We start from the raw sequence: 27,171 nt of genomic DNA, 5'->3' as shown, positions 1-27,171 counted from the left end.
GGGATTCCGACCCCCTCACCGCCATCCTGTTCCTGGCGGTTCCGACTGCCAGGAACAGGATGGTGGTGAGGGGTGTCGTGGGGCCCCTGGGGGCCCCTGCAGTGCCCATGCCAATGGCATCGGCACTGCAGGGGCCTCCGTAAGAGGACCCCACTTTGAATTCCAGTGTCTGCTCAGCAGACACTGGAATTCGCGACAGGTGCAACTGCACCCGTCGCACCTTCCCACTCCGCCGGCTCCATTCGGAGCCGGCTTCCTTGTGGGAAGGGGTTTCCCGCTGGGCTGGCGGGCGGCCTGCTGGCGGTCGCCCGCCAGCCCAGCGGGAAAGCCAGAATGGCCTCCGCGGTCTTTCGACCGCGGAGCAGCCATATGGCGGTTCCCTCCAGGCGGGCGGCTCCCGCAGCCCGCCGGGGTCTGAATGACCCCCTTTGGGTCCTTCTGTGCCCTTCATTGTATGCCCACTCTTCCTCCCTTGTCAGGTACCCAAAAGGAGTCATCATCCATGGCTGGATGCATCAACCTTGTTCAGCTGCAAAGGAATGTGAGAACATGTGTCTGTCATGCATATTTGTGGTGTCATATGTGCCATGGCAGATGTTAGTTATAAGTAGAGTGGTGGCTCAGACTTGCACTTGGTACTGTGTGTGTCCCTTTTTTTTTAATGCTTGCATTGGTGTGAGGTGGTGGACATTATTATCATGGGTTGTAGCTCAAGAAATCGGTGATTGTCAAATTAAATCTGGGCTGACAGTTGGACAATGAAAATTATGTGTTGTGTTGTCCATATTTGAGGCTGTGTCCTAATGTTAGTGGAACCTACCACCTCCTTGCACCACAATAGCGTCATTTGTATTGATAAGCCAAACTCAGGCCACCATGTTACCATGTGGTACTATGTATGCAGTGAGCCATTTAGTGACCTTTTGTGGCAGATTATGTGTGTGCCAGCCAGCATGTGTACAACTGTGAGATTCACACAATAGGAAGAGTAGCAAAATTGTTGCAGAGGATTCTCCAAGGTTCTTCAACATGATTTATCACAGACACTTTCACAACCTGTACGGAGTAGATGTTAGGAGGGGGCACACCATAGTTTTGAATTGGTCCCTCTGAACTGTGCATGAAATGGTCAGGTATGTTCTAAAAAAAAACTAGAGTCCAACTATGGCATCCATTATCTTGACACTATTGCACCTACTCTGCCCATGGTGTGCCATTTATTGAATACAGGGTCCACATGGTGGCAGTAGGGTGTGGCAAAGGTGCAAAATTACACTGGCACTACTATTGATGCTGTGCCACTTTCCTGACATGTGGCCATCTTTCTCTTCACATTAGACCTGCAGATGAGTGATGTTCTGAGACTTTGAACCTATTTTGAGTTTTGTGTACCATGACACAGGTGTTATGCTCTGTGTATAGCATGTGATTCCTACCCCTTTTCCTTTGGAAAAAGCTCCTTCATGCAGTTTTGTTGTTGGCAATTGCTGGCTGCCATACGGACCTGCATGTGGATCATTGGCACAGTGTGACACTGTCGTATGGTTTGTTTAGTGATGTATGCATGCATTTCTAGACATCTGTGTGACAGGAGAGGTAATGATGTGTTTTTCTGTAATACCTTGCATTGCATGACCAGTTCTGCTAAGTCCCATGTCTCTTCATTCACATGTATCTCTGGCCTCTCAGAGTACATTGTCAGTAGTCCAGCTGCTACAGTGCCCTGTTGATACCCTGGTATCATGTTAGGGAGTTGTGAAATTACCAGGTATGATTGTAGGAGTGTTCTGAGGTGTCCATCTCCACACATGGTCTTTCATGGCTGAAGTTGTATTTCTATGTGTGTGGCACAATGCACCAGACAGGTGAAGGTGGACACAATGGGTACGTCTTTTGTCTTTAGGTTATATGTAGTTGGTGATGGGAACACTTAGGTGGCATTTCATATTGGTGCAGCCCCTAGCTTCTACACCATGAGAAATGTGGGACTGTGGCTATATGTGACTTTCTTTACGTTGACATGGCCAATGCCATTCACATCACTGAGCTATTCCTTGTTAGGTGTAACATGTGTGGGATCTGTGTTTGGTTGTTAACCAGTGGACCCTTGTAGTGGGTAGGGCCCAGCTTCTGTATGTAAAAGGGACATAGCCCCACCTGTCCTTCACGTGGCGTGCCAGTCAGAGAGTGGATGTATTATGTACATGTCTCTTTGTGTGTGATGTGCATTGAATGCAGTGTAGTGTGGCATGTGGCATATGTATTGTTGTTTGTCCATCTGTGTTCCCCTGTCCAAGTGTGTTAAGTGTGGTGTACGCATTCTTTGCCCTACAAGGTTGGTGTGTTGATTGTGTAATGATTGGTATGATGGCTTACCTACTAGTAGGCCATAGCCATATTGTCCATCCTGGAACCACTCGTTGATGGTGGAGTGACGGAATATGTTGGCATCATGGGCGCTGATGGAATATTTGGCTAGGATGTTTGTGAAGAGCACGCGTTGGTCCACAATAGCCTGCACATTTATTAAATGGGTATGTTTCTAGTTCCTGTAGAGGTGTTCCGCTATAACAGGTGGCACAAGTTGGACATGGGCGCAGCCCATTGCATCCAGCACATGCTAGAACCCGGCAATTAGGTAGAAACCTTGCTTGAGCTCCTGCTGCAGTTGCTGGGTGGTGGGAAAGCAGATTTGGTGGGGTGTGAGGCGTGTGATTGTGTCCAGAACCTTTGGAAGCAAGGCCGAGCAGGATGGCTGGGAGATACCACCCACCAGTGCGCCAGTTGTCTGGAACGAGCCTGATACCAGCATATGGAGGACATCCAGGTGTTTTGTCATGGGTGGGATAGTTGTTGGTGTTTCCCTCTTGCAGTGATGTCTGTCGCAGTATGGTGCAGCAGGCGTACAATGGTCTCCCATTTGAGACAGTAGGTTCTGATGACATCTTGTTCCCTGAGCGCAAGAATGGTTGTGCACTGTTGAAATATCCTCTCCTGCCTTCTGCACTGCCTTTGTGGCTGCTGTGGTGGTGTTTGGGGATAATGCAGTAGTGCTGGTACGACCTGTTGTCGCCGCTGTTGTCTGTGGCATGTGCCACGCTGAAGCTTTAACAGTTCCATGTTGTATAGGGGGTTGTCAATGCTCCTTCTGTGTGTTTTCCCTATGTAGTAGTGTGTGGGCCTCATTTTAATGCCTGGTCTGACTAGGTGTTAAATTTTGACGCTAATCTGACTTTGAGAAATTTTTTGGGACCGGTTCCTTAATATGCTCCATTTTTCAGTCAGGCATATCATTGTTGCTAAATGACGCAAGGTGAGGTGGCGCTGCCAAAAAATGATGCAGTTGATGTTTGGATTAGATAACATTTTTATTAAATATATATAAGCCTTTTTATGAGTCAGAAAAGTTTTTGTGACTCATTAAGTCATTAAGTGCATTGTACGATTAATTATGAAAAGCAAGTAGGAGACCATGAAAGAGGCATCCCTCTCCTTGTTGGGATTTGCAGTGGAATGTAAAAGAGATTGGGTGTTAATTTGTGAGTGGGTGTACCTAGCAACTTGACAAACATAAGCTGGTTAAGGCTCAACTCATTTCTCAGGGCATCTGTGATCAGCCCATGGTAGTTATGTCACAAGAACTAGGCTATCCCCATTAAAACTGTATAGGGGAACGGAAGATATGAAATTGTAACATTTTAAGACAAAAAGCACATAGAATAATCAAAATGCATAGGAAGAAATCAGTTTGTGAACGCTAGGCAATAAAGCAATTCTTAGGTACAAGAGGCAGGGCATCTCAATCAAAGATTTTACTGCTAGACAGACTTAGGGCCTGATTTACAGTTTGGCAGACAGGTTACTCCATCCCAAAAGTAACAGATATCCAGTCTGCCGTATTACGATTTCCATAAGATATAATATAATCTTAATACGGGGGACGGGATATCCATCACATTTGTGAAGGGGGAACTCCATTTGCCAAACTCTTGGCCCTTATTTATACTTTTTTGGTACAAAACTGCACTAAAGCAGTTTTGCACCAAAAAGTTTAGCACCGGCTTGCACCATTTCTGTGCACCAGCCGGGCACCATATTTATGGAATGGTGCAAGCCGGTGCAAAGGGTACGTTACAGTAAAAAAAAAAAAAAATTACTTTAGTCGGGTGGAGCTGGCAGTATAGAAGAAGGGGATTTAGAACCAAAAAATTACTTTAGGCAGGTTAGAGTAAAAACAAATGACTCTAACCAGATTAGTGTCATTTTATGGTACTAAACCTACCATGCCACCATTTTGTGACCCCTCCTGTGCACCATTTTTGCACAGGAGTATAAATCTGGCGTTAAGGCCATAGAGTCATTTTTTGCACTGGAACCCCTACCTTACATCTCATTAAGACAAGGTAGGTTTCCACTTCCAAAAAATGATTTTAACTCTAGCGCTGGTCTAGCACCAAAGTCTAAATATGGAGTTAGTTTTGCACCAAATTAGAGTTAAAAAAAATGATGCTATTTCGGTGCAAACAGAGTAGAAATATGCCCCTCAGTCTCTCAAATGGTCATAGAGCTCTTGATGTAGCGATTGTTTTTGGCATCAAAAGCTCTAAACAGGAGAAAGCTGGATTTTGTAGCCACTGAGGTTACTTTGTGGTGCAAATAGATTTGTTATTTTGCCCTGGTCCAAGGTTTTATTTGTGGGCTCAGCAATTTCTTAGTTCTCTAACTCCTTTAGCAGGGCAAGACTGGAAGTTCTAAGCTAGTAACCTTTACCATGAGATCCAGCTGAACTTGTTTTCACTGTGACGAAAAGCTCCAATTGGGGCAAGCCTGATTTTCTTCCCTGACTTGGGTGTAAGCTCCCTTGGCATGCCTCAGCACGCATCTTATACACCTCTTCCAGAGGTGGAAAAAATCACTAAATTCCATTATTCTCCAATTGCTGGGAAAAGTTTCTTCTGATCAGTACTTCAGCCTCTGCACCTGGGGATAAGCCTCTTGGCACCAGGTCTCTCTTCAGCCAGGTCTCCTGCACAGTCCAGTCCACTGTGGCCAGATAGGCCCTCTTGGGATACAAGGTCCTTCTTCTACATGTGTTCCTGAAGCTGACAAATAGAAGGCCAACCAGTTGTTGCCAGGAGACCAGCTCCAATTCATAGGTGACAGCAGGCATTAGGAACCTTATTTATTTTAGTGGTAAATCTTCATGTGTAGTCTTCCCAGGTCCAGGAATGTCCTGAGGATGTGTTGGTGAGATACAAATCTTATCCTTTGCACTTCCCTACCCAATACTGGCTAATTTCCAACCCTAATTCCTTCTGCAACACTGCTTCTTTGTCTTATAGTAAAATTGCCCAGGCACCCCCTGCAAAAAGGCAGACCACTTCTTGGAGACAATAGAATGTAAGTGTGTGTGTGAACAGGTATGTGTATGTGTTGGGATCAGGAAGCTATAGGACAAACAATGCTCTATCTGCAATGCACAATCGCAGGAAATAACTACAAATAACAATAATAGATCAGAATAAAAATGTGAAAACAAGGACTGGAGTGCATAGCTGACCCTCATCTGCAGTGTATCGCAAAGAGGGCTGCAGGCTCCCAGAAGTGTCACCAGTCCTGTCAGAGAGCTAGTTATAGACATCATCAATATTCTGCATGTGTACAACTTTGTAGGTTGCATTCTAAAGCAGGCATGTTAAAGGAATTGATGACACTTTTAGCTTCACTAGAAGACCTGCAAGCAGCCACTCTTGTCATATATGCTACAATATTATACAAGTCGAACATTATCGCCTTACCTTATTTCCAAAATGAAATTTTCCATTTTCAGAGAAAAGTAGAACTGGCAGGTGTCTCTTCGTTCTCCTCTAGCAAGTTTTGATGTATTAGGACAAGCATATCAGTGAATCGATTACTTGCAGGTGATTATAACATGGAGCCATACCCTGGCACATTCAAACCATTATGCACACACAATTGGTATTTGTCTACAGATTGTATGTATCAGAATAATGGTAGTTATTATGACCAACTCATCAGATGTTGAATGTGATAAAGCACCCACCTGGCATACTCTATAAGGATATTGCAAGTCTAATAAAAGTTCTGGGACCATATAGAGGAACAAGTCCAAAGACCAAGGTGGTCATTACAACCCTGGCGGTCGGTGTTAAAGCGGAGGTAAGACCGCCAACAGGCCGGCGGTAAACAAAATTGAATTACGACCGTGGCGGAAACCGCCAACAAAGACAGCCACTTTAACACTCCGACCGCCACGGCGGTACAGACAAACAGCTTGGCGGTCACCGCCAACAGACCGGCGGAAGACAAAGTACCGCCCACAGTATCACAACCTACCAATCCGCCACCTTTTCCAGGGCGGATTCACCGCGGACAAAAACACGGCAGAAACAGGACTTCGAAGGGAAAACGCTCACCTCTACACACCCCGCGAGGAATCCGGACGCCATGGAACCCGAGCTGCACATCCTGCCAGCCCTCATCTTCTTGCTCCTCTACCAGGAACACGAAAGCTGGCGGCGAAGACATCGGTGAGTACTGCACCTACGACACAGGGGAGTGGGGAAGGGAAAAAAAAGGGACACACACACGCAGCACCCCCACCCTCACCCACTACAATACACACACTAATACATATTTTTACATTATAGTTACACCCCCCAACCCCCCGGAAGAATGCAAAGACAAAAGGAAATGAGTGTAACCATTGAAATATATTACAATCAAGTACGCAAAAATATATATATATATACACCATAAACAAAATATACACCAAGCTTAGTAGTGCAGGTAGTGCTCCCATGATGTCTGTGGAACACTGGGCCCACACGGTATGGGCGAGGCCCACACAAGATCCGCGACTATGACGGAGAGAACACTGCAGGGGCATCAGAGAGCAAGCAAAGAGGCACCTCAGGGGGAGGGAAAGGGAGGCACCTCAGCCGGTTGAGTGCACGACGCCAAATCCACGAGGGGGCCACATGCCCACTGTTCCATCCTGGGGAGTGCAAAGCCACAATCACTCAAGTATCTCCAGTGGGTGGGTTGCCCACTGTTCCATCCTGGGGAGTGCAAAGCCACAGTCTCTCAAGTCTCTCCAGTGGGTGGCTTGCCCACTGTACCATCCTGGGGAGTGCAAAGCCACAGTCTCTCAAGTCTCTACAGTGGGTGGGTTGTCCACTGTTCCATCCTGGGGAGTGCAAAGCCACAGTCTCTCAAGTCTCTCCAGTGGGTGGGTTGCCCACTGTACCATCCTGGGGAGTGCAAAGCCATAGTCTCTCAAGTCTCTACAGTGGGTGGGTTGAGGACAGAGGTAGTGGATGTATCTCTCCTCCGGTTCTGGAGGGGGCATGGTGCCCAGAGTGCTTCATCCTGCCAAGGACTGAGGTAGTGGATGCCTTTCTCCACTGGTTCTGGAGGGGGCTCTGTGCCCAGAGTGCTTCATCCTGCTCGTAACGGACTCCCCCGGACACTGTGGGCCTCTTCTGTTGGTGGTGTGGACATGTGTGGACCCTCCTGTCCAGTGACGTTGGGTAGGGGTCCTGCAGGGGTATAAAAGGATGTTTATTACATCTGTGTGTGCCATGGTGTGCAATGGGTGGGTGACCGTGTACCCCAGTGCTTGCATTCCTGTGTGGGACCTTGTGTGATGATGGTTTAGGGGGGTGTATGGGTTTGTGCAGTGGCCATGCTTTGGTGATGGGTGTCCATGCTTTGGTGTTGCATGCAGGGCTTGGTGTTGGGATGTGTGGTTTGTGATGTTGGGACATTTGTGAGGAGTTGGAGTGATGGGGGGGAGGGTGGGGGTATGTGATGGCATGCAGGTAGGGTGGGGGATGTAATAGTTAAGATTTGACTTACCAGAGTCCATTCTGCCGTCTACTCCTGCGAGGCCCTCAGGATGCAGAATCACCAAGACCTGCTCCTCCCATGTTGTTAGTTGTGGGGGAGGAGGTGAGGGTCCGCGGCCAGTCCGCTGAACTGCAATGTGGTGTCTTGAGACCACGGAACGCACCTTCCCCTGTAGTTCATTCCACCTCTTCCTGATGTCATCCTGATTTCTGGGGTGCTGTCCCACTGCGTTGACCCTGTCCACTATTCTTCGCCATAGCTCCATCTTCCTTGCAATGGAGGTGTGCTGCACCTGTGATCCAAATAGCTGTGGCTCTACCCGGACAAATTCCTCCACCATGACCCTGAGATCATCCTCCGAGAACCTGGGGTGTCTTTGCCGTGCCATAGGGTGGTGTGGGTGATGTGTGGGGTGGTGTGTGTGGTGATCAGTGTGCTAATATGTAGTTGAGTGTTGTGTGAGGTGCCTGGAAGTTATGTGGGTGATGGTCTGGTGTGCCTGTGGATGCTAGTATTGTTGATGGTGGTGTCTCTCTCTGTGCTTCTTTCTCAATTGTGGTCATAGGGGTTTGTGGGTGATGTGGGTGTGTGTTTTATATTGTATTGGGTGTGTGGGAGTGGTGTGTGTATGTGTATCTGGTGTGTGTATTTTGAATTATCCAATGTGGCTGTGTTTTGTGTGTGTGTGTGCATTTTGAGCTCAGGGGTGTGTACCGCCAATGGGATACCGCGGTTGAAAGACCGCCGCGTGGATTTGTGTGTCATGACACTGTGGGCGTATTTCTGTTGGCGTGACGTGGAGGTTTTGTTTTTGCCAGTTTATCACTGACCTTTGGTGTGGCGGACTTGTGTGGGTGTCTGAATTTTGGGGGATTCCGTGCTGTGGGTCATAATAGCTGTGGCGGATTTCTGCGGGCGCGGTGGTGTGTTGGCGGCCTTCTGCATGGCAGTAAGCGGCTTTTACCACCAATGTTGTAATGACCCCCCAAGTTTCTTTATAAGGTAATCAAACTCCAGGTTGACTTCCATTACCATTATAATATACAACATGAGTGCTTTATCCCTCATAATACATGGCCACACCATTACTCTTCCCATAAAATGCGTAAGGCCTTGGTTTACTGCTCTATCCTGTGAAAGAAATAGGATGTTTATAAACGAATAATAATATAATTAGAATTTGTAGTTTCAAATCACAACAAAAAGCAGTTCGATATTAGAATCAGTTTAATACATGACAACAAAAAAAAGCACTGTAGCCAAAAATGTGTAGAAACATGCTTAGGGATTCTATCTTTCCTATACCTATAGTGTTTAAAAAATAAACATGTTACCAAAAATATCTCCTTTCTTCTAATTGTTGTTCCTCTGGAAAAAGTTTCTCTTCCTTTGTAGTCACAATTACTAGCCGTGCACCAGAGAAACATTTCCTTTTGCTATCCTGTTAGTTTAATCAATATAATAAAACTCTCAGCCGGCCATAAAGCAGTTCCTGCTTGTGCCCCGGGGGCACTCTCCTACGCACTCCTGTACCCAGGGGCACCATCACGGAGTGTGCTTCATGCGCGTCGGATTTTCTCCTCCAGGATCCAAACAAAAGTGCTTTCCACGCACTTTATCCAATTAAGGAAAAGCACCCTGCATGAGTTTCGACAAAGCTCCTCCTGCACTTTCAGAATTCGAACGGCAGAAGTGCAGAAAGCACTCTTCACATGCTTCAATCAAATAAAGCACAGAGCTTCAGGGCTCAACCATAAAAGTGCTCTTCCTGCACCACCACCATCAGCAGGTGCAACAGATGTAGCACTATCCCTGCTGTTAGAGACATAAAAGTGCTCTTCCAGAGCTTTAAGAAATAAAATGGCAGAAGAACAGGGGACACAGCACCCAGCCCTTGGAGACAGTCAAAGAGAGCACAGGGCTGTAGGGCCCAACAAACAGGCCAATGCAAGGGGTTGCAAGTCAATGGCAGTTCCTTCTAATGACTTAGCAGGTCACAGGTCAGCACAACAGCACAAGTCCAAGGTGGTCACTGGTGAATCCCTCTAGCAGCATTCTGGCCCCGATGTATATGCACTGAAAGGTTTAGCACCGGCTTGCAACATTTCTGTGCATCAGCCGTGCACCATATTTATGGAATGTTGCAAGCCGGTGCAAAGGGTAGGCTAGTGTAAAAAAAAAATGACGTTAGTCAGGTGGGGCTGGCAGTATTGGAGTAGGAGGTTTAGCACCAAAAAATGACGTTAGGCAGGTTAGAGTAAAGAAAAATGACTCTAACCTGCCTAGAGTCATTTTCTGACATAAAACCATCCATACCACATGACTTCTGTCTTAGAAAAGACCAGAGTTATGCCCTCCCCTAAGCATGGCCATTGCACCCTGTGCCATGTATGGAGGACCATTTCAGGGCCCCCTATGGAACTTAAAAAAAATAAAAAATACTTACCTGTACTTACCTGGGATGGGGTCCTCCATCTTCCGCTGTCCCTCTGATGTGGGTGGGTGTGTCCCTGGGCCCTGGGGTGGGCACCTGTGGGCTTATTCCATGGTGTTCCATCATGGAAATAGGCCCACAAGTCCCCTGCTTTGACCCAGGCATTAAAAAATGGGGCAAAGCAAGCTTTGACCCCTCCTCCCTCCCGTGCACCATTTTTGCATAGGAAGAGAAATATGACATTAAGGCCATAGAGTCGGTTTTTGCACGGGAACGCCTATCTTGCATCTCATTAAGGCAAGGTATGTTTCCACATCCCAAAAATGACTTTAACTCCATAATTTTGGTGCTAGATGGGTCTAGCGCCAAAGTATAAATATGGAGTTAGTTTTGCACCGAATTAGAGTTAAAAAAAATAACGCTAACTCAGTGCAAACAGAGTATAATTATGCCCCTCTGTTTCCTGTTCAGTAATCCATTAATTTATCTTTTTCATCAGGAAACCCCCCTGTACTTATACTATCTTTCACAAAAGGGGAAGAAGAGGTTCCGACCAGTTCCACTTGTTTCTAGGAGTGTCCCCTCTCTCCTCCAGCACAGGCTCCAGACATCAGTTGGGGGTAAACAAGCCCTTTGTGTGAGGCCAGCCTTCACAAATGCAGGTTTGCTCCACCTCCCCTTCTCTCAGCCCAGGAAGACCATTCAATATGCAGATGCACCTCTATGACACATCCACCCTCCCTGAGTACAGGCTGTCTGAAAAGTATACAAAGTCCATGTGTCACTCTCCCCCAGATGTAGATTGGAGTCAAGCTGCAAAACACCAGAGTCATAAGCACAGATAAATTGTCACTTTCTAGAAATGGCATTTGTATAATGGTAACAAAAAATCCACCTACACCAGTAAGCAGCATTTCACACTACCATTACAACCATACCAAACATGCCTACGCTACCCCTCATAGATCAGACAATACCCCCTAGTCATAAGGCAGAGTATTTCCAATGAAATCCTATGAGCACGGCAGCACTCACAGCAGTGAGAAACCAAATAGGCTGTTTGTCACTACCAGGACAGGCCACATAACTAGGCACATGTCCTGCCTCTGACATACATAGCACTCTTCCCGTAGACCTCGCTAGACCCTACCTTAGGGGTGACTTACATGTAGTAAAGGTGGAGTAAAGGGGGAGTTCCAGGCCTGGCAAGTAAATTTAGATGCCAGGTTCCAGTGGCCGGAAACTGTGCATGCAGGCCCTGCGCTAGCACTCCTGGGACAGGTTTGAAAGGCTACTTCTTTGGGTGTTGCCAGCTGCGTTGCAGGCTTACTAGTAGCATTTAGGGGCAGATTTCTGGAAAGTGGTGCTGCAATGAGTTCCCTGCACCCCTTAGCACCCTCTACCGCCACCATGTGTGTGCCGTATTTAAAATTTGTCACACCATGGTGCAGAGTAGGGGGCAATTTCACCATCTTTCATGACGCTATTGATGTACTCTGCAGGAGTAGTGCCAAAATATTGCTCTTGAGCAGGCGTTAAAAGTGCTGTAAAAAAGGCATAAAGAAATCTAATAGATTCCTCATGCCATTTTTCCGGCTCCCCTAATGGGGGAATGCCCCCTTTGCATACATTATGCCTGACGCAGGCATAATATAGTTCAAAGGGTTACAGGGTGGTGCAATGTATGCATTGTGCCACCCTGTAAATACGACGCTGGGATTTTAGCCACATTGGGCCACATTAACATCAGAATAAATTACGTTAATGTGGCACAAGGTGGCGCTAGGGGCCTAAAAATATGCCGCTTAATTTACAGGCCCTGGGTATAGGGATACCACTGTACGATGGACTTTCAGGTAAATTAACTGAATCTGACAATTAGGTGTGAGCCAATCATACCAACTTTAGAAGGGAGAGCACCTGCACTTTAGCACTGATCAGCCGTGATAAAGTGCTCAGAGTCCTAGAACCAACAACAAGAGGTTAGAAAAAGTAGGAGGAGGAAGACAAGTATGCATTCCATGGAATTTTATCTCAATGCTCTAAGGCTAGGCAGTCTCTGATAACCTCTTTTGTCCACTTTGTCCCTGCTTTGGATGAAATTCCATGCCATATTAGTGCTGAAGTGAGATTTGTGGCCACAAAAAAGTGTAGAGGCTGTCAATCTGATTAATGAAACAGCCACCCAATCGTTTCAATATTAAAGGACAATGTGAGACTACTGACAGGAGACAAAACCTTATGAAAAGGATTCTGTATAATATGTTGCACAGTGTAGAGGTAGAATAGAGACTGTTAAGGGGTGTACAGTGAATGGTAATGCCCCACAAAATGTCCCACACCTACAGAAAGCTGGCACAAGAGCTATCTCTCTAAAATAGACAAGCAACAACTTAAACAAAACTGAAACAAGGGACAGTTAAAAGGACTGAACTAAGCAGGACGAACAGTCAGCGAGAAAGGAATTGATTCCATGGTCACCCCAGGAAATTACATTAGTGGATAATCAATGAACTGACATCAGCCAATTCTATGAAGTCTCTCAGGGCCCACTGCCTGTCGTCAAATGATACTCTTCCCAACAGTCAGAACATAGGATAGCATTCCATTCCCAAGGAAAGAATAGCTCTTGAACAATTCCTGACAAAAGACAAATTAGCACAAGTAGCATAACAGCAAAACAGCAGAAATGGCTAACTCGAAGAATACAGACAAACTGACTGTCACCTTGGACACCATCACTGCCATGAGGGACACATGACAAGATTGACATGGTGGTAATGGACCTGGGACTACTTTGGGATGCCCGGAGGAAAATCAGAGACAGCCATGATGGAATATAAGTCTGCTTACTCTGCTTAGAGTAGATTTGGAGGGATAAGGCGGCTCCAGTGGACAGTTACACAGGGGGGACAGAGCTGTTTTTTTTTGCTCTAGAATGAGACCACCCCTTAGGTGGGTGTTGCCAAGACCTGTGTCAGCTAGACTGCTGCACAAAAGGTCACTTCACAGTGAATAATTGCACATAACATTTCCAGATTTCACTGCTGCAGTACAACAAGAACAGGCCCCCTCTCCGAAGCAAAAAAGAAGGTGTAGGCATATGGGCACTAGATATGTCATGCTCTTTTCAGCCATACTCAAGGTCGTGGTGGAGAGAGACTCAATTTTTCACTCATGTCTCAAACATTTGGGGCTGGACTGAGCAACAAACAACAGCAGGAGGTGCATTGCTCACCCCAAAAAATAGAAGATTTGGGTTGAAGCAACCCACATGGCAGCAAACACATTAGAGAGAAGCTAGCAGTGGAGACGGCTGCTGCCCTCCTTCAGAAAAAGCAGATGTCTGATCTTTTGGAAACTGGTTCTAAAGAGACACAATCACTCTCAGACCAATCACATTTTACCAAAGATGGTGGTGGTGGTGGTCTTCAGCGGCTGAGAAATGGATTAGAATAGCATCACTCACATTCATGATGCTCTGGAGCCCAGACATAGTTTCTCGTATGGCGTCTTAAAAGTACCTCAGCTGCCAAAGAAATGCCAAAATTCAATCTTTTGTATCTGCACAGCCCAAGGTGTGTGAAGAATGTCATTATATGCCTGTTTCCTTCTGATAGAAGTAGCTGATGGTACCCAGCATTCAAATCCAGTTTAGAGAACCATTTGGACCCATTTAGGTCAGCAATATTGTTGAATGTGGGGGTGATGTGCTGCTCTCGTTTGATCGCTTGATTAGGGAGGCGCCTGTCAATACTGTATTTTTCTCGGCTGCTTTGGTTGCTTTGGTTTCTCTGGAATCACCATGGGGGATATCCAGGCTTTCTCGATTACACCTCGATTACACCTTGGCTCTCAAGTTTGTCAAGTTCATGTTCAACTAATGGTTGTAGGTGGAATGGTATATGCCTATATTGTAGGGCGATGGGCTTCACTGACTTATCGATGTGTAGTTTAATCGAAGGAAACCCTAGAACTTTGAATAATTCAAGAACTTGGTGCAGCAGTTCTCTAATCTGAAATGCCCTGTTCTTGTTTATGAATGACACTAACCCCAGGACTTCAGTTAAGTGGCTACCATGGAGCTTGTCTGCTTATTTCTTGAACCACGTGAAACGTGGCTTGGAGTTCCTGGTTGTTCAAGTGTACGCTCAAGGTCATGCATCCTTTCAATGGTAGTGGGGTGAGGCCTCCATATGTTAATATCTTGGTGTTGGATGGCATCGACGCTGGTTTGGGCTGGAGGTGCCGATACTACTGGATGCTCATAACGTTTACTGGGGTACCAGTGTCTATGAGGGCTTTGACTTTGGACCCAGCAATCTCTGCTATGCATGTGAATTGTGGTCATCCCTGCCGCTTTAGGTCATTGGTGTATGAGATGAGAAAGACTTATGTTTCCTCTTCCCGTGATGAGTCTTCTGGGCTGTATTTTCACCCTTCCATGAGTTTAGTTGTTCTCTGTGGTTCTGACTCATCCATGTATAGTTGTTTTACTGCTATGTTGAGGTCTTGTTTTATTCTGGTCCCTCTTCCTCTGAAGCCTTCTCATTACACTGTTGCACAGTGGTTCATCTTTCTGCAGTTGAAACACATGCAGACTTGTGCTGGCAGTCATTTGTAGTGTGTTCCTCATGTCTGCAGTACGTGCAGCAAAGTCCTGTTTGTGCAGGAGCAGGTGCTCTGAACTTTCCTGTCTTTCCTCTCACGTGAATCGCATTGGCACATTCTGTTTTTTATGCCTTGAGTCTTTTCTGAGGCTCTCTTGACTGAGAGGTCATGGGACCTTGCCATGATGAGAATGTTATGAAGCCTGATATTTGGTTGTCTCAGGAGGAGGCCTCTGAGTGCTTTGTTGTAGCATTCTTGGATAAGCTGTCTTCTTATTTCTTTTGATTGGTAATCTGCTGTATATGTGTTGGCTAGTTCTATGAGCCGTGCGTAGAAAGTGTCTATCGGTTCTCTTTCCCATTGGTGGGCTTGTCAGATTTTAAGACCCACAAAGTCTTGGTCTAATTGTGGGTCAAAGTGAACGTTGAGTGCTCACTGATGCATCATAGTCATCTGCTGCGCTGCTATTTGGGAGGTGTCTAAACAGTTTCTAGATTTTGTCTCCTGCATAGTGCAGTAGGAGCAAGTATTTTACAGTGCTGTCAATCTCTCGGGTGGCAATGAAATAGTTTTCTAGCCTCCCTACACATGTTTTCCAGCGAGGCCACACTTTCACAAGGTCTGTTAGTTCACTGAATAGTTGTAATACACCTGCTAAAACATGTCTCAGGGGAAACTGTCTTTATGGCTGTGTTGCGCTTTGGTCATCTGCCAAGACTGGGTGAGGTTTGGATTGTTCACTTGTTTGAGGTGGTGTTGTGTGGTATTCAGTAGTTGTTTTCACTATTTACTATCTTTTAGTGGGTATTTGTGTGGCTTTTTGGCAGCTCCGGTGGTGGGTGATTGCTCAATTTAGTGGGGGTGGGGCCACCAAGAAAACTCTTGTCTACCATGGTATTAGGCACTTGTGATCTCTTTACCTCTGGCTTTTGCGAGGAAGCGTCGTGCAGGCTGGGTTGAAGGCGCTCAGGGTAGCTGGGCTTGGGGGGGCGGCACACCTCGTCATCTGGCAGCAGTCAGAGGTGGGGCCTGTCTTCATGCTACAGAGGTACCTCAGCAGGCCAGCAGGAGGAGGCGGCAGGAGGCTGTAAGCAGAGTGGCACACCCACTGCTCTGCAGGGGCAGCACTGGTGAATTCTGGAGGTAAGAGGGTCTCGTGGGGCAGAGTGAACCGTCAACAGAGCTCCATGTGGGCATGGCGGCCTGTGGCTGATTGTCGAGTGTGAAGGTCTGCTGGGGACGTGATCTACTTCTGGTCCAGACATCAAGCTATGGGGATGGACAGCGTGCTTCTTCCCGAGAAGAACCCACAGGCGGTCATCCTCATTACCAGTTTTGTGGTTCTAGAAACGGCTATATGACTTAGGTGAGTACCAGGCCGATCATGCACTTAATAAATCACAGACAACCAGTTACTGAGTATGGGTGGAAAGATCATGTGCGGTCTCCACCCATTTAGTGTATAGTCTCTGGTCACGCCTAGAGTATGTAAATGGTGTACATCCAGGGTAATGTGCTACTGTGATCCTGGATGGCTCACTACAGGATCCATTATCTCAAATGTTACAATTAAGTCCTCTGCCTGATAGGTATTGGCAAGGATTGAGCTGAGCCTTCACTGAATCAAAGCACGATTTTCATCAGAAGCAGAGTAGCCAGAGCTGGATTCATGGCAATATTCAATTGGAAGTCAATCTGAGGCAAAGTGCAAGACAGCACAAATCTTTCATGTATATTTTTTAAGTTGTCCTGAGAATGTATTTCCAGATAGTTTTTAGCCAAGTAAAATGTCTCCTGAACAATGTTTGTTTGTCATGTGTGCCGATTTTTTAATGATGACTTTTATTAGGTTTTGATAGTGTAAGAGCAGACCACTAAGGTCACAATGGCACAATAAACTCACCTAACGCTTATTAGAAAACTATTTTATAACCATTTTTACTAAAATACTTAAATTTCAGTATAATAGCCTGCAATTCTCACTATTAATAAATTTTGCTACCGAAGAAAAACATTAATGGCCTCATTATGACTTTGGCGGACAGTTTTCACTGTCTGTCGAAGTCCTGCAGTCAGGTTGCTGCCAGTGTGGCCGCCTTCCTGCGTGCCCCATTAAGAGTTCCCCATTGTGTCAGCGGGCAGAAACAGTGTTTCCAGCGGGGAGCAGCCCACAACATGAGCTGGTGACAATGCTGTAGTGCGTAGGGTGCACCAGCAAACAAAGCAGACAATGAATATTGCGACGTGCTGGCATGGGGGGCACCTGCACTGCCTATGCCAAGTGCGGGGAGAGGCTGGAAAATGTGGAATACTTACTACTAAAGAGGACAGTTGAAGAGAAGAGTAAGTAAGGGTTTTTGTAGGCTTAGGGAGAGACTTAGGGATGGACGTGTACCCATCAACTAAAGAGTAATCACCTTATTATTCAGAAACTGTACCAAAATGGAGCCAAAACAATGGGTAAATTTACTTCAAATCAGAGTAAGTCAAGCACTACACATGCCAACCACTAGTACTGCAAATCCCTCCCATTGAAAATAATGGAGGTAGAGCCATGAAATGAAACCCAATAGGAACATTTTTTAAATTAAATTAAACTATTTAAACTAGTTAAAATATAAATAAATGAAATTTGAAGTTAACCAAAAATATAAAAACACATATTTACTATTTTAATGTAAACATATTATCAACATATGAAAATTAACGTAAGATTACATTTTAATAAAATATTATTACATTTATTTTAAATCATTATTTGCATCACTTCTAACAAATATTACTGCAAAAACAAATACATTCACTATTCTTACTTTGGGTAATAGTTCTTAATTTAAATTTTCAGAAGAAGCAATGTAACACAATTTACTAAAGTTAAAATTAAATGAATATTTCACCCAAATTTAAGTTAACCATTATGTAGGATTTAAAATACATATACGAATGTCATTTACAATGTCATTTACCATAATGTGTACTCATATTTTCACATAAAGCATTTTACTATCCCTAGGCTTTTCCAGAGAGAGACTCAGCAGTTAATAGTTGGTTTAGTGATTGAACATGAGGAAATATTTGTTTGGACATTTTAGGAACGTACACTGAGGACCTAATAGATGAGATTTACATACCAGGGATCACAACACTTGCAACACACTTGTTAATGAAATGACTCGCTAGCTGAAACTTATTTCAACATCAACTAATCACAGTCAGGACAAACACATAAGAAATTAGGTCAAATAAAAAATAACTTTAGGTGCTTTCACCATGTCTTTGAAGGTTTGGTCCTTGTTAGGAATTATGGAGGAGGAGAAAGAGGGTTTACAAGCAAAAGATCAACATCTTTGGGATGTCCAGAGAAACCGTCATTACTGCTACTCACCTGATTTGACCCTGAACAAGGTAGCTGACTGGGAGCAGAAGCTGACTTTTCTTACAACCCTCTCCCCTGCTTTCCCAGCATATGTCAAAATACTGGCTGCACTTTGTTGCTGCTAGTTCTTTCTACCGGGTCTCCTTTGACACCATTGCCATTTCACAGGCAAGTCAGTCTTCATGCTTTCATCAGGAACTGATGAGTTTATAGTCAATCTGCAGTCACTGGCAAAAAGGCATAGGGTGTCAAGGAAATGTAATTAATTTGCATTGTGTGCCTGGTGCCACTGATTGCACCCACTTTGCAGTTTTGAAACCTAATCAATAAACACTACAACACAATGCACACACATTACCCTGACACACACTGCCCGTAGGTAGGCATGATACAGTACAATTTGAATAGATGTCTCTTTATTAGACAGTCACAATTCCTTTTTGGAGGTGATACAGGGCAAGCTCCCTGTCCCCAAATCCTCACACCTTACAACTGTCAAACAACAGTTTCTCAGCAGAGGTACAATTGAGTGCCCATATGTACACAAGCCATTACTGAATATACTTTTGGAGTCCTCAAGTCTCTATTCAGATGTCTTGACCATGCGGGGATGCTGGTGTAACCCCAGAAGTTGTGCACTGGAGTGTGGAAGCTGGTTATATATCACACAGCATCACAATATGACAGGGCTTACATATTAATCTTGACTCTTATCTATGTCCACCCACAGGTGCCTGGGGATCGGTACAGAATAGAGGTCAGGGTATGTAGGTGTGGGATTTATTGGTCAACCATTTTTTTCTTGAGCTGCTAGTTTGACTGCTTTATTTATGTGGTTTGACAGTATCTTGTCAATAATGAATAGTTAATGACTGACACACTGTCCCTAGATGTCATCCTCAGTCAACTCTATTTACTTTGTATTAAGTCTCCAACTAACATGCTTTGCTGAAATGTAAAAATAGTTGACTTTTCATTTATCATATATTGTAAGACATATCATTACCAACACACATATTATAGGGCATACATTCTGAATTCCTAACCTAAATCACATATTTTAGGTACAGAAACTGTTCCTGCTTTGATTGTTTACTGCATGACATTGAGATTTCTTGTAGGATACATCTCTCTATGTACAGAAGAGTGGAAACTCTGCAATTGGGGTGGAGATCTCCACCTACCACAACAGAGAGAAAATGACACACAGGAAAAGGAGGGCAGCCATTTTGTGTTCAATCTGAGCTATCCTCTGTTATGTGCACCATGCTCCTCTCTGCTGCTCCTTACAGAATTCATGACCCCAACATGGCAGAGGGACTTGACAAGAAGGCCCCTTTATTCTCTCAGAGTGAATTAAAAATCATTACTCAGGAAGTCATCAACAAGTATCTTCAGGTTTGGGGGGGAGAAATCCTCAGTTGAGTAATGCTGAATGGCCAAAATCTTACAAGACATCAAAACACAGTGTAGTGCAGTGGATGTCCACCTCTGGTGGGGGAAGCTGTGTCTCAAGCGCTGTGAGAAACTTTGTTGCTAGGTTAGGATTAGGGCAAATGACATTATAGACTTGTCATTGAAGCCACAAATGCAGCACTCTACATGACACTGTTTTGCTGAAGGATCCTAAAAGCTGCCTGGCCAACCTTCCATTCTCTGCTTGAACACTTTGAGCGGCAGAGAGATGGTAAGTAAGTGTATGTTAGCATTTGAGTACCAGAGAGCCCAGTCTCAAGGTGACCGTCACTCTGTGAGGCTCTGCTGACCAGGGAGTGAAGACCTGCATTTATCCTGCAGGGTCCACAGCATCAGAATCCGCTGATCGGCACTAAAGCATCTGCTGCTCTCCCCCTCCCAGGACGCCTGTTGCTAGTGGTGCAGCTGGTGGCGGGGCAACAGAAACTGAGGAACCCTGTACAAATTGAGAGGGACGGCATCGGAAGGCCGTCGCAGGAGTAAGCTGCTTACATCTGGCCTGCTCGCTGCACCCCAGCTGCTCCTAATACGCACGCCATGGAACACTGAAAGAGCAGATCAGAGCGATCGGAGACTGCGAGCCCATCCCCACTGATCAGAGGAACTCTGTCCATGCAGCCTGTGTGGGATGACTTCTGCAGGCCACCTTGGGACTGAGGAGGCCTGCTCGGAGGCTGTGGCTGTGTGTGGTGAACTGCGCAGGCTGACAGACGAGGCCTGGGGGGACCGTGCTGCGATGGTGGCCCACTATAGGCCCTGAAATGGGGAGGTTGCCCCCAATCCACAGGAACATCACAGTGTGCAGTGGCCCCCGTGCAAAAGGTGAGGCGGCAATGGGCAGAAGTTGTAATCAGGCTGCTTGCTACTCACAACTCCATGCGCAAGGGCCTGTCATGAGCTAGTGTGGCGTCTCCCTTGCATGCTGGTTGATAGCATTGCACGACCCCTACTGTGATCGCACAACACAAAATTGCTCACTATACAGAGAAAACCTCAGTTGTGAGACTACATTTGTAAATGAAGGCCTGATAGGGAGTAAGAGCTTTCACTGAATGTATAAGGCAACCACAAAACAGTGCTACTGTGAGATCATGCCCCAGGGCTTGAGACCTTCACAGGTCCGGTGGGATTGGTGGGCCTCAGTCACGTTAGCAGTCAGTATCTGCCTCTGCAGGGGACCACGGGGGGCCTGCATTACTGGAGAACTTTTGGTCTGCTTGTGCCCCTTGTCTGTGGATTGCAAGGTGTGACAGGGTTAATCAAGGACTGGGGCACGGACTCATCAGCAAACCGTCAACCTGAATTGACAAGCTCAATTCAAATACTGCCTTCACTGGGCCTGATGCTAGTGGATGCTTCTCTATGATAGGCCTTTTCTTCTCCTGTCCCCAGCCCTCAGCTGGGCAAGTGTTAGGCCTCTACATGCCCCCTTCAGGATGAGTCCTTGTAAGTGCTTTCTCACTGGCCCATGGTGCCCGTGTTGGGATGGGTGGGGGGCCGTAGGGTAGGAGGGTTGGGTTTTTGTTGGGGTCTTGTGATGGATTGTCCTTCTCACTTGGTTTTCTAATCCCTCTTTTCTCTTATCCCCCTTTCCACTTATTGCATGCTCATCAGAGTTGCAAGGCGCACTTACTCCCTGCACACACACATGTGATGACTTGCCCACATCTCCCTACAGGTACCCTGCTATGATGCCTTTAACCTGTATAATGTGGAATTTCCAGGGACTGAATGACAGACTCAAGATATGCTATATGCTGGCCTACTTGCAGAGGAATGCCACAAACATTTGGGGCCAGATGTATGAAAGGATTTTGCATTCCCAAACGGTGAGAATGCAAAATGCCATTTCAGAATGTATGAAATACATTCTGAACGCAATTTTAAGGAATCGTAAAAATAGCAATTCCTTAAAATTGCAACCTGGTTTAGAGAGTCGCAAATTGTGACTTTCTAAATTAGAAATCGCAAATAAGGATTCCTTATTTGCGATTTCTTAGCACATGTATGAAGCAATTCCCAAATGCGATTTTGGCATTTAGGAATCGCTAATTACCACCAAGTTGAACTTGGTGGTAATCGTGTGCAAAATTTTAAAATGCATTTAAAATGCATTTTTAAATTGTACATGTAAAGCAGACATGCCCTTTTGGCATGTGTGCATCTTACATGTCCTCAAAACATTTTTGGGGGTGCAGCAGAGGGGGCCTTAGGCCCCCAGCACTCTGGTTCAGAAATCGCAATTTTAGAAATGCGAAAAATTCGCAGATATGGGCCAACAGGCCCATAGGTGCGAATGGGGCCGGTATCGCAATTTGCGATTCGGTAATAGCATTTGCGATTTTTAAGAAATTGCTATTATTGATTCGCAAATGTGATACATGGCACTTTGCGAGTCGGAAATAGCGATTTCTTAAAAATCGCTATTTCCGAATCGCAAAAGGCCTTGATGATACATCTGGCCCTTGCTTCTTACAAGAAATACACATTTTGGCTGCATGTGAGCCAGTTGGATTGGGAAACACCACATGTGCACTACTCCAATTATGCTCAAGGGGACACCATACTTTTACAAAAGGGCCTATCCTGCCATATGTGTAAGTTACTCTGTAACAAACAGAGCTGATATGTGATGCTAATGGGGACGCTACAGGCCCACCTGCTTAAGCTTCCTTCTATCTATGGTCCTGACATGGATAACCCTGACTTCTTTGCAGAGGTTTGGAGACTTTGTCCTGGGCAGTTTGCTGTGGGGCAGGGACTTCAATGAGGTCCTAGGCCCCTTAGCAGACAGATCTAGTGATTCTAGACCTCACCCCATTATGGATGAACATGATTTGGTTGATCTATGGAGGACCCGACACGTGAGTAGTGAGGAAGGGAGTTGCATCACCTTGTTCTGCCTACCTGGTTGTGACTAAACCTCTGGCTAGCCACAGGAGACATAGATGCATGGACTAATGATATCCACCACATGCCACACACCCTATCTGACCCTTCCCTGGTTTTACTATATCTAACCCCACCAAACTATAGATCGTGTACATTCAAATGGCACCTGCCTCCAAATGAACTGCGAGACCAGGGGCCATATTTATACTCCGTTTGCGCCGAAATTGCGTCGTTTTTTTTGACGCAATTTCGACGCAAAACTAACGCCAACTAACGCCAACTAACGCCATATTTATACTATGGCGTTAGAGGCGAATAGCGCCAAAGTTCCCGGAATGTGCGTCATTTTTTAGCGTGAACCCCTTCCTTGCGTTAATGATATGCAAGGGAGGCGTTCCCGTCTAAAAAATGACTCCCAGGCCTTTACGTGGTATTTATACTCCCGGGCAAAAGAGACGCCCGGGAGTTGGCGTGGCAAAAAACGGCGCATTTGCGCCACTTTTTAACGCCTGCTCAGGGCAGGCGTTAAGGGGCCTGTGGGCTCAAAATGAGCCCACAGGTGCCCTCCCATGCCCCCAGGGACCCCCCCTGCCACCCTTGCCCACCCCAGGAGGACCCCCAAGGATGGAGGGACCCACCCCAGGGACATTCAGGTAAGTTCAGGTAAGTATAATTTTTTATTTTTTATATTTTATTTTGGTGGCATAGGGGGGCCTTATTTGTGCCCCCCTACATGCCACTATGCCCAATGACCATGCCCAGGGGACAGAAGTCCCCTGGGCATGGCCATTGGGCAAGGGGGCATGACTCCTATCTTTACAATGATAGGAGTCATGTTGATGGGGGATGGGCGTCGTTAAAAAATGGCGCAAGTCGGGTTAAGACGATTTTTTCGACGTAACCTGACTTGCCCCATTTTAAGACGCCCATGCGCCATTTTCCCCCTACGCCGGCGCTGTCTGGTCTACGTGGTTTTTTCCCACGCAAACCAGGCAGCGCCGGTCTGATTGCGCCGTCTAACGCCATTCCATAAATACGGCGCCCGCTTGGCGCTTCAGAATGGCGTTAGACGGCGCAAAACTTTTTGACGCTAAACTGCGTTAGCGCAGTTTAGCGTCAAAAAGTATAAATATGGGCCCAGGTGTTTCATGAGGCGATACAGACGGCCTTAATAGAATACTTTGCACATAATCAAGTAACGGTGGACTACTCTGTGGGAAGCGTTCAAAACCGCCATCTGTGGAGTTTGTATAGCTAAACAAGCTGGGGTGCTGTATGCGTTTGGAAGTGACCTGTCGCATCTCGAATTGTGAATATACACTGGCAGACATTAGCAATAAATTAAATGACTAAGAAGAGGCTGCACAATGGGAGATATATCACTTATGCAAGGAGAGCCAGGCTATACGATATGGAGAAGGAGACAGAGCAGGTAAAACGTTTGTGAATATTTTTTGCAGGTCCTGGTCTAATGACTATATAGTGGAGCTGAAAACCAGGAGCTGCGACGCGGCAGTGGGCACAACAGCGGTTGCGAGGGAAATTACTAATTACTACACCTCCGTATACCAGGCTACTCAGACAACTGAGCCCCCAGAATTAAAATCATGTTTTGATACCTTACAACTCCTCTGGTTTGAGGAAGGACACTGTATATTCCTAGACGAACCCCTCATGGTGGAAGATGTGGACTATCGATTAGTGCTGTCGGGGAGACAAGATTCCAGGTTTAGACGGACTGACTGCTGCTTTTTATAAAGAGTTTGCTCCCCTCTTGGCCCTGCATCTGCTCAACATGTATGAGGAATCAGTGATGAAGGGATTGCTGCCATCGTCCCTACGTGAGGCACTAATTATTATGATTTTAAAACCTGGCAAAGACCCACAAAAATGTGATTCCTACAGGTTGCTTTCCATAATTAAAACTTACAATAATATTCTTGCCAAACTGATCACCTCCAGACTACAGGCTCTGCTGCTGCTCATTTTTCGACAGAGCCGTCTGGGTTTGTCTCTGGACGCTCTACGGCCCACAGTCTCCACACCTGTTTTTTGCCCTGTTACACACCATTGAGCCAAGCCTTAGTACAGCTTCGGTCTTCCTGGATTCCACTAAGGCCTTTGATTCACTGGAATGGCCATGCCTCTTCACGCTGCTGGCTCAACTTGGTATAAGTACTAGATTCCTCAAACTTATTCACCTCTTCTATACAGACCCTGTCGGCCGTCTCCGCATTAATGGACAGGTCACCCCTCCTTCTGGGTAACACAAGGAATGCGACAGAGTGCCCCCTGTCACCAATCCTTTTTGCCATTACAATGTAGCCTCTTGCACCAGCATCATTTCCTTTGGGGCCTAGCCTTTTTGCCCCATGTGGTTTTAGTGTCTATGTATGCTGATGATGTCACACTATATGTAAAACACCCTTGTAAAAATGTAGAACCCTTAGAGAATTCCAGGGGGATCTCTGGCATCACCATAAACTGATCCAAAACAGTAATATTTTCACTTATGCCAGCGACCCAAGAGGTTGAGTCAGAGTTACCCCTACACTGGACAACTGAACCGGTTAAACTCCAAATAGGAGTTTGGTTGAGTCAGGGCATGGCATCTCTCTGACACTTCAATTATGGACGTTTGATGAGCTGGCTAGAAGACCGAGTGGGGACATGTGTATGAAAGTACCCTCTTTTAGCCATAGTTACCCCCATTTTCTGCCTGATTTTCTGCCTGATGTCAGTGTGCTTGACTGTGTTCAATGGGATCCTGCTAACCAGGACCCCACTGATTATGCTCTCTGTCCTCTCAATGTTCTCACTGCATACTGGTAAGCCAGTATTTCATCCAAAATAGCACCAGAACTGTGTTGGTGATGGACAGAGGAGTGGTCACTCCCCTTTCCTTTTTCCAGTTTCATTCCAGAGCAGGGACTGGGGGTCCCCTAATCGGTTTAGAATTAATTAATCAAGGAGGGCAGCATCTGTGCTGTTCAAAGCATTTCCAGAGGCTCTGGGAGGCTATCCCTCCCATGCCTGTGACACTTATTTCCAAGGGGAGAGGGCGTAACATCCCTCTCCCAAAGGAAATACTTTGTTCTGCCTTCCAAGGCTTGAGCTGCTCAAGCAATAGGATGGCAGAAACCTGTCTGTGAGGTGACAGCAGCTGGGACTGCCTGGAAAACCTCAGAAGGCTGTAATGGCAGTACTGAGGGACCTCTAAGGATCCCCCAGGGTGCACAGAATCATACAAATCATGCTTGCACAAGCCTTGGGGTATGATTTCAACATGTTTGATACCAAACATGGCCATATTCGGAGTTACCATTGTGAAGCTGTACATAGGTATTGACCTATATACAGTGCACGTGTAAAATGCCATCCCCGCACTCATGGTGTCTGGGACAATGGTCCTGGATGACATGGAGGCATATCTGCTAGTGTAGGGGTGCCCTCACACACAGGTACTCTGCACCCAGCCTTCAGGGTTAGAAGGCCTGGTATATGGGTAAACTGGTGCAGTGTAAATGGCTGTGAAAGGATGCATGCATAATTTCACACAGGATGCAATGGCAGTCCTGTAGAAGCCTTTGCATGGGGACCCTATGGGTGGCAATAGAAATGCTGCAGCCCACTGGGATCCCCTGGAGCCCAAATGCCCTGGGTACCTAGGTACTATATACTAGGGACTTATAAGGGGGCACCAGTATGCCAATTGTCAGTGGAATACTGTGTTAACAGTATCCAACAACAACCAAATTTAGGGGGAGGGAGCATAACTGGTTAGCAGGATCCCAGTAGACACTGTCACACACACTGACAAACAGGCCAAAAATGGGGGTAACCATGCTAGAAAGAGGCTCCTTTCCTACACAATCCCCCAAATGAAGGACAATAAGGCTAACCTGGGCCAGTTAAGACTTTAATGTCTAAGGGAGTCATTCTGACCCTGGCGGTCGGTGATAAAGCGGCGGCCAACCCGCCAACAGGCTGGCGGTCCAAAAAATGGAATTCTGACCCTGGCGGGAACCGCCAACAGAGCCCGCCACTTTAACACTCCGACCGCCACGGCGGGACACACAAACAGCGCGGCGGTCACCGCCAACAGGCAGGCGGCAGACAATGTACCGCCCACCCTATCACAACTCACCAACCCGCCACCTTTTCCGGGGCGGGAGCACCGCCGATAAAAACACGGCGGAAACAGACTACGAACGGGAAAACGCTCACCTCTATACACTCCACGAGGACGGAGGACAGCATGGAGCCCGAATTGAACATCCTACCTGCTCTCGTCTACCTGCTCATCTACCACGAGTACGAACTCCGGCGCAGATGACAACGGTGAGTACCGCACCTACGACACAGGGGAGGGGGGGAGGAGGAAGGGTTACGGGCACACACATACGCATTACACCCACCCCCCAACTATCTACACACCAATGCAGAGCACCAAGTCAAAGTGACCCCACCCAAACCCCCCGGAATACCGAAAAGATATAATTAAAGTGAG

The sequence above is a fragment of the Pleurodeles waltl genome, chromosome 3_1 (assembly GCF_031143425.1).
Source record: "Pleurodeles waltl isolate 20211129_DDA chromosome 3_1, aPleWal1.hap1.20221129, whole genome shotgun sequence".
NCBI lineage: Eukaryota > Metazoa > Chordata > Amphibia > Caudata > Salamandridae > Pleurodeles > Pleurodeles waltl.
This window is presented reverse-complemented; position numbering follows the sequence as displayed.